Below are 8,737 nucleotides of genomic sequence, written 5' to 3'. Positions count from 1 at the left end.
GCTCTCTTCTCCTCATATTCTGTCAGTGTGAGGCGAGGAGAGCCAATTGCCGGCATCTCTCTGTTTACATGTGACCGGCTGTGATTGGACACAGCCGATCACATAGTTAAAGAGCCGCAGATGCGGGTCTTTACACAGATTGGGGTTGGGCCATGTCCTAGCAACACGGTGTGGCCACAATCGCCGCGCTGCGTGCCCCCACGGGCGTGCAAGGTTGGCTCTGATGGTACACCGTCATATGTCAGCGTCCCAGAACAAGAACCGCACCATTCCACCATCATTTGATGGTGGGCAGACGGCAAGCAGTTAAATTGAATTGAACAGACTAACCACACCCCACCCCACCATTGGCCAATGACCAGACCCTGAGATGGAAATGTTGGCCTGCCACATTACTTAGTGGTTCATTTTACACCACCAAAAGAGAAGGAATGCTACATTTGTTTTAAGCCAGGAACTCAATATATTGAAGAAAGAGCATCACTTTGCCAGACAGGTAGCTTACGTTGTAAGAAGGATATCTCAGAAATGCCAGCCTCCTTTCTTTTGTCCTAATGGTCCTAATCACGGTTGGCCCTAGATGTAGCATGCATGTCATTCTCTATTGTAATCAAATGCATATTTTTTGTAACTCAAGCCAGAGATGGATATAGGACCAATTAAGGCCCTAGGCAAGGTAGTAGCGGTGTCTGCTTTGAAATAGATAAAGCTTAAAACAGGCACAGAGAATATGGCGTATTTTCTTACTATGCTTTGGAGGAATTGACAAACGTGTGCTCTACTGCTTAGTGTGGTCAGTTTTTTTTATAATAAAGCAGAGGGATTGGCAGGAACACTGGGGATTTGACATAAAGCAATACAAAGACAACAGGATACTTTCTCATACAAGTAAATGGTACAGCAGGCACATATCATATCCTCAAAGTAACACTTTAACCCTTTAATTGCTACATCTCCAGGACAGCTTGTTCTGTTAAAAAACAGAACATCAAATAATTGGTAAGCTGCAATATAATAAAAATTTGTATTTGGGTTTAACCAGTTCCCCACCAGCGCACGCCGATGTACGTCAGCAGAATGGCACGGGCAGGCATATTGGCGTACAGGTACGTCCATTTTTTAATGCTGCCCTGTCATCACGTGAGTCTGGTCGCGGGTCCCATGGACTCGATCGCTGTGGGGATACCCGCGATCGTCTCACGGGGCGGCTGAACGGGGAGATGCTGTTGTAAACAGCATCTCCCCGTTCTGCCTAACAATGACGCTGATCTCTGCTCCATGTTCCAATGACGCTGATCTCTGCTCCATGTTCACTAACACAAAGCCCAGCCCCCCACAGTTAGTAACACGCCCCTAGGAACACTTAACCCCTACACTGCCACCCCCTGGTTAATCCCTTCACTGCCAGTGTCATTTACACAGGAATCAATGCATTTGTATAGCATTGATTGCTGTATAAATGACAATGGTCCCAAAAATATCTAAAAAATGTCCGATATGTCCGCCACAATGTTGCAGTCACAATAAAAATCGCTGATCGCCGCCATTACTAGTAAAAAAAAAATTATTAATAAAAATGCCATAAAACTATCCCCTATTTGGCAAACACTATAACTTTTGCGCAAACCAATCAATAATCACTTATTGCGATTTTTTTTATCAAAAATATGTAGAAGAATACGTATCGGCCTAAACTGAGGGAAAAAAATGTTTTTTTAGATATTTTTGGGGGATATTTATTATAACAAAAATTTTAAAATTATGTGTTTTTTTTCAAAATTGTCGCTCTATTTTTGTTGATAGCGCAAAAAATAAAAACCGCAGGGGTGATCAAATACCACCAAAAGAAAGCTCTATTTGTGGGGAAAAAAGGACGTAAATTTTGTTTGGAAGCCACGTCGCATGACCGCGCAATTGTCAGTTAAATCGACGGAGTGCCGAATCGCAAAAAGTGGTCTGGTCTTAAGCCAGCAAAATGGTCCGGTTTGAAAGTGGTTAATACTGTTTTAACTCCTCTTTCAACTGACCCCTATGTGTTCTGAACCCCTTCTCCTCTCTGAATCACCTTTGCATTGTTGATACACACAGCATGCGTGACCTAGAGAAACTACAACACGCACATCTCCATTATAGGAACTCCTGAGTTTATAATGATTCTAGCAATGACCAGGCAATTTCAATTCTGGCAAGTTCCTAGGTATGTGTACTGGTAAAACCATGTGCAACAATTAAAAATAAGCACACATGACCTCCAACAATCGTGATACTTATTGTATAAAAAAAATACATTATTCTAGCAGATTGTATTACTTTATATAAAACCCAGACCTTAGAAGTACCCATGTTCTTGATAAAGGAAAGGACAATAAAATCATATGCAATAAATGCCTTTCTCCATAGTTAATAACTCAGAACAGTTATGGTCCCATTTTCTCCCAATTATAATCATTCAGCTAAGACATAAAATCATTGGAGCTTCACTAAGTCTGTACCTGCGTAATGTGTTTAACAGAAATTAACCTGGTTACAGCCTCACTCTGTTGAAAATGAGAAAGTAAAACTCAGTAAAAATCAATCTCCTTACATCCAAATTACTGCTAGGGTGGATTTGAATTTCATATAAATGGTTAGGCCCTCAGATAATTTCTTTAAATGCAGGCCCTTGATCGGACAGCTGGGATAATTTGGCATTCTGTGCTCACTGATGGAATGAGTAAGATGATCAGATCATTTAGCATACACACCTCAGCCACATGCCATTATCGGCTTGGTTTTAAGTAGTCTATTGATGGAAGCTTATTGTCTTCATAGTAGGTTACACAAAAAAAAAAAAAAAAATGCATAAAAATAAAAAGAGTGATTTTTATAGATAAGTGCAGTGTTGCCCACAAAGAATCTCATTTACATGAATACATGTACATTTACTATTGACACATCATTGTAAATAGTGCTGAAGCATTACATCACAAGACATTTATTTAGAGACAGACTCCCCAGGCTCTGGGCATGTCAGGTAATAATCTGTAATATATTTTATATATTTCCTGCCTGCCACTGGAGTGAGGGGAAAACTCTCCCCTCAAAGAGACAGCAAGGAATTACTGCATTTCAGGTTTCCTGATAGATGCTGGTGGTCTGCGAAATTATGAATTCTCTTGCTGCTTTTTCCTAGACACAAAGAATATTAGTAAGAATATAATTTATTGATTTGGCGTCTCTGTACTCTGGTGGTGGTGGTGGATGGATAAATACGAGAAGTGTGACAACTTCCTGTTCAAGCATCTCCTGGTTGTGAGGGTGCTACCAACTGCCACTGTCCTAACAATCCCTAATGTATCCCTGCCCAGCCATTCAGCTGTTAGCCAGGAATTCCAGGCAGACTGATGATTATAAGCAAAGAAATGGGGATAGTAAATAAAAAGAAATGTTGTGAGGTTCCATCCAAAATAAATACCAGACCCTTAAGGTCTTGTATGGACTTTAAGGGGAACCTCACAAAAAAATAAATAAATACCAGGAATTTCAGGCAGACAGAAGATTGTAAGAAAAAGAATGGGGATAGTAAATAAAAACAAAAGTCATGAGGTTCCATCCAAAATGAATACCAGACCCTTAAAGAGGAAGTAAACCCTGATGAGTTTACTTCCTCTTTCATTCCCTGCAAAGGCAAAGCATAATGGACTACTATGCATCGCATAGTAGTCCATTATGTGTCACTTACCTGACACAGGAGCCAGCAAAGTCACCGCTGTCCCCTGTAGTCCGGCGCATCCATGTTGTCGGTGGGGTCTCGCAGCTCCGCCGCTGTCATTCGGCGAAGCCGCGATGACGTCACTCCTGCGCATACGCACGGGAGCCGACACGCGCGGCAGCTCCGTTCTTAGAAATGCCGCGCTCAGTGCGCCTGCGCGCCGCTGTCTACGGCACATGCGCCGTAGACAGCGGTGCCTGTCTTCGGGCAAATATCTCCTAAACCGTATAGGTTTAGGAGATATTTCTTGGACCTACAGGTAAGCCTTAATCTAGGCTTACCTGTAGGTCAAAGTGTGTTGTAAGGGTTTACAACCACTTTAAGGTCTTGTATGGACTTTAAGGGGAACCTCCCAAAAAACATAATATCAGGAATTCCAGGCAGGCAGATGATTGTAAGCAAAAGAACGGGGATAGTAAATTAAAAAAAATTTCATGAGGTTCCATCCAAAATTAATACCAGACCCTTAAGGTCGTGTATGGATTTTAAGGGGAAACTCACAAAAAAAATGCCAGACCCTTATCCAATCAGGCCAGGAGGGTAGGGGGACAGACATACTGTATCCCTCTGGACCATACCAGACCACAAGCGCTAAACATGTGAAGAGTACCTTTCCTGGTGGTTGTGTAGGAGTGTGGTCAGGAGGCTTATTGGAATCTGGAAGTAACTAATAGCAGAGAGAGAAACACAGGGTGGGCTTCACAGTGACTGATCACTGTGATAGCCGATCGTTAGTACAGGACCTTGGGCTCTCTGGCTCTCGGTGAGACCCCGGTCTCTGTGCCTGCAACACGAGGAAGCACAAAGACAGACGGCCCCCATGGAAAAAAGCCCAGTCCAATGAGGCTGTATATCTGATTACTGTCAGCATCAGTGGGTTAAAGGGAAAGCCCTAACAAGGAGTAGGTTAGTTAGACAACAGTTGTCAAAATCACAGCAGTGCAGGTACTTTGTTAAGCAACACAATTGTCACTGTTCGTTCACCATGTCTGACTGGGAAGTGACAAGTGCAAAAGGGTGCTCTAGGCTGGTGAGAAAGAGTGATACTAGGATGAAATGCAAAAAAACAACAACAGTGTAGTAATACAAATAATGTTTGCAATAGCAATACAGCCTACCCACTGCATAGATGCTTTGCCTAAGCACTGGCCAGTAGGACAATTTAAAGAGTCTGCCGACCAATCAGCAAAGGGCAGAGACAGGCCGTGGACAGTATTTGTTATGTTACAGTTCTGTAATTGTAATTGTATATACATCGGAGGCCTGAGGAGGGGTATCGGTGTGTGAACCAAGCATTGCCATTCCTTGGACACAGCCCAGCGCACCCACACCATGGTGTACCTTGGATATGGAGGATACGGAAACGTAAATCTCTCAATGCCAATAATAGGTCAAGCCATGTCACATGGAGGCTTCTATGGATAACCTCAGTACCTTGGAGGAGACCCGATGTGGGGCTACTTCACAGCAATAGCTGAACAGGATGGTGAAGTAGACGCTGAAGAACTACATAGATGTTTAATGCAGGCTGAAGTCCATGGGACCTATATACCTTTCAGCCTAGAAACTTGCAGAATTATGATTGCAATGTTGGATTGGGGCCATAAATGCAAAATGAGGTTTAATGAATGAATTCAGTGCCTGGAAACAACTTCTGCACATTTGAACAAGACAGGAGTGGGTCAGTGGAGCCCCATGTGTTGAACCAGGCCATTATGTCAATGGATTACAGGATAAACACAAAACACAATTAATACCATAGCGAATCGCTACTGCAAGAGCGGCAGAATATATTTTGACGATTATGTTGCGTGCTCTGTGAAGCTTTGAGCCTGAACACATGACTTTTGACGAAGAGACAGCATGCAGCAGTGAATAGTCAACTTCATAATGCTCCTTTATCTCTTGCTTATTATTATTATTAATAATAACTATTTATATAGCGCCAACAGTTTACGCAGAGCTTTACAATGTAGAGGGGGGACAGCACAATTACAGTACAATACAGAAGGAACAGGAGGGCCCTGCTCATAGAGCTTACATTCTGATGGTAATGTTAATAATGTTCTTTTGAGCGAAACTAGTTGGGAGGGACTTTATCACACCCACTGGGGTGTCTGCATGTGATTGATTGTTTAATATAAGATTTTACTTCTGCCTTCTTGTAAGTAGTTTTAACCTACATTAAAAAGCCTGGACTTTTAATTACTACACTATGAGTTCCTCTTTTGTTTCTCCCTTTTGCTGAGCCCACTGTTGAACAACCTGGTTATGGTAATCCATCCTGGAATCTTGGCTCCTGATATCCATCCATGCCATGGTGATACTGGGATAAAGTGCAGCCAGACCCCCATCTTGGGGTCAGGGTAGCTGCTTCAGAGTTGGGTCTGCACTTTTGGGTGTGAATATTTTGCTGTCCACACTAAAATATGGATTTTTGTTGATACACAAGTATAAATTAACTTTTTGCACAAGAGCACTTCTCTTCTTTTTTTCTGATGGACTTTACTGAATTAATTATGTTTTTTAACAAATTCTTATTTACAGTTTTTGATATATATGAATGTTTTACTTGATTGATTAATTGTTATGCAATTATGCACTTGCAGAACACAATGGCCATATAAGTGTCTGGACTACAGTCAAATTTATGAAGAATCTGGCATTAGAAATCATCCTGTGAATTGTTCAAAGAGGGAACCAAGTGTGACCACACTGTTAATCTACCTTACTGTACAACCTAATATTTCAATTTTAAGTAGGGCCTTATACACAGTACACTGGCTCAACACACTGACAGTTAATTTGTATTATAGGACACCGAGATTGCTGAAAAATATATATTCAAGCTTTATTTTTTCATATAGAAAATGTATCTTATAAAATCCACCTTCGTGGATTAAAAAAAAAGAGTCTGCTGATGATGGGACTCCTTTGATGGAGTGCTTCTCTACATGAATCAGGTGGTGGCTAGAGGCCTCTCATAAAAGATGACCCCAATTCTGGTCCTGGACAGTTCCTCGGTGGCTGGTAATAGCTATGACTAAGGCTTTGTAGCTGAAACGCATATGCCGCTATATATCTAATATATATATATCTAATTATTTTGCTTTCTGGGTGATAAGTTGCTGGCTATACATCTTTGACTTCTGACTGGCAAAAGGGTCCTTCCTCGAGATATATGTCACTTTGGATAAGTGGAACACTAAAACACAGGACACTCTGGAACAGCAGTGTAGCACATTTAACATGTAGTCCTCTCTCTTCAGACAGTCCCCCTTTAATGGCATCCCAGTCTTAGTCCGTAGGGTTCAATATTGAGTTGGCCCACCCTTTGCAGCTATAACAGCTTCAACTCTTCTGGTAAGGCTGTCTACAAGGTTTAGGAGTGTGTCTATGGGAATGTTTTGACCATTCTTCCAGAAGTGCAGTGAGGTCAGGCACTGATGTGGATGAAAAAACTTGCAGTTTGCTCTCTAATTCATCCCAAAGGTGTTCTATCGGGTTGGGCTCAGGACTCTGTGCAGGCCAGTCGAGTTCCTCCACCCTAAACTTGCTCGTCCGTGTCTTTATGGATCTTCCTTTGTGCACTGGTGTGCAGTCATGTTGGGACAGAAATGGGCCATTCCCACAAAGTTGGGAACATGTTATTGTCTTGGTATTTGGGTGCCTTAAGAGTTCCCTTCACTGGAACTAAGGGGCCAAGCCCAACCTCTGAAAAACAACCCCACACCATAATCCCCCCTCCACCAAATGATTTGGACCAGTGCACAAGGCAAGGTCCAGACCTCAACCTGATAGAACACCTTAGGGAAAAATCTCGAGAGCGGAGTCTGCAAGCCAGGGCTTCTCATCCAACATCATTGCCTAATCTCACAAATGCGCTTTTGGAAGAATGGTCAAACATTCCCATAGACACACTCCTAAACCTTCTGGATAGCCTTCCCAGAAGAGTTGTTATAGCTGCAAAGGGGGGGGGACTCAATATTGAGCTCTAATGACTAAGACCGGGATGCCATTAAAGTTCATGTGCGTGTAAAGGCAGGTGTCCCAATACTTTTGACAGTATAGTGTATGTCAATCAGGGTCGCTTCTCGAACAGTGAAAACAGCAGAGGCCTCTGTGCACAATACAACATAATTTAGAATGCCCAGTTCCTCACTCTACCAGAGTACTAGGTAGCTTCTTCAGCTGTAGCAACAGCCAATCAGGGCACAGTTCAACCTCCTCTCTCCCTACAGCTGTCTATCACAAGAGAAATGAGAAAAGATTTAAAGAGCCTAGCCCAGTGCTACACTTAAAGTGATTGTAAACATGAAATTTGAACAAAGTATATCCTTCTATAGTGTGTAGTTGTCTCTATCCAGAGCACTAAGTGTCTTTTCTGCCTGCTGCTTCATTCCTCTTCTATTTGCCTGGGTCACTTCTGACAAGTTTTCCTGACACCAAGAGATAAAAAGGTGACAGGGGAGGGAGCTCCAGTACACAACCTGTGACTGACAGCCTCAGTTCTCTTCCTTTGTGCTGTGTAAAGGGGGGTATGTCCCTACCTCCAGTCAGCTCTCACTGAGCTCTGCAGTGTAACAGCAGCTCCCCACTCCCTTCTTTCTAAAAGCCTGGGAATGCTGTATAAATTGTGCATTTTGAATAACTGTAGAGAAAAAATGGCTGCAGATAAACAGGTACAACTTATGTAGAAGGATTTTGTTCATTTTTGTGTATCACCCGAGGCTAGTCTTTTCACTGGGTACATGTAAGGGTTTACAACCACTTTAGGTTTGCAAACTTCCCCTGAATCCAATCTCTGTGGTTTATCATTATTCTTGTTTGTTTGGTTTTGGTCTGTTAAATATTCCATTGAAAACATCTTGTTATATCTGTTTAAAAATCTCTTAATCCTAACCGAGCTGTGTCGTTGGCACATTTCTTTTTTAGACCTCCAAGTTATCTTATAATACAGAATGTTTATCTTTCATGTTGTGGAAA

General features: G+C 42.2%; 1 pseudogene; it reads left to right on the top strand.

The window, feature by feature from the left end:
• Positions 1–5,083: 5,083 nt before the first annotated feature.
• Positions 5,084–5,626, top strand: LOC143984372 (grancalcin pseudogene; annotated as a pseudogene).
• The last annotated feature ends 3,111 nt before the right edge of the window (positions 5,627–8,737 follow it).

The sequence above is a fragment of the Lithobates pipiens genome, unplaced genomic scaffold (genome assembly GCF_037356315.1).
Source record: "Lithobates pipiens isolate NorthernLeopardFrog02 unplaced genomic scaffold, aLitPip1_a1.2 Scaffold_16, whole genome shotgun sequence".
NCBI classification, from domain to species: Eukaryota; Metazoa; Chordata; class Amphibia; order Anura; family Ranidae; genus Lithobates; species Lithobates pipiens.
The sequence above is the reverse complement of the archived record's forward strand: the minus strand, read 5'-3'. Positions and strand labels throughout refer to the sequence as shown.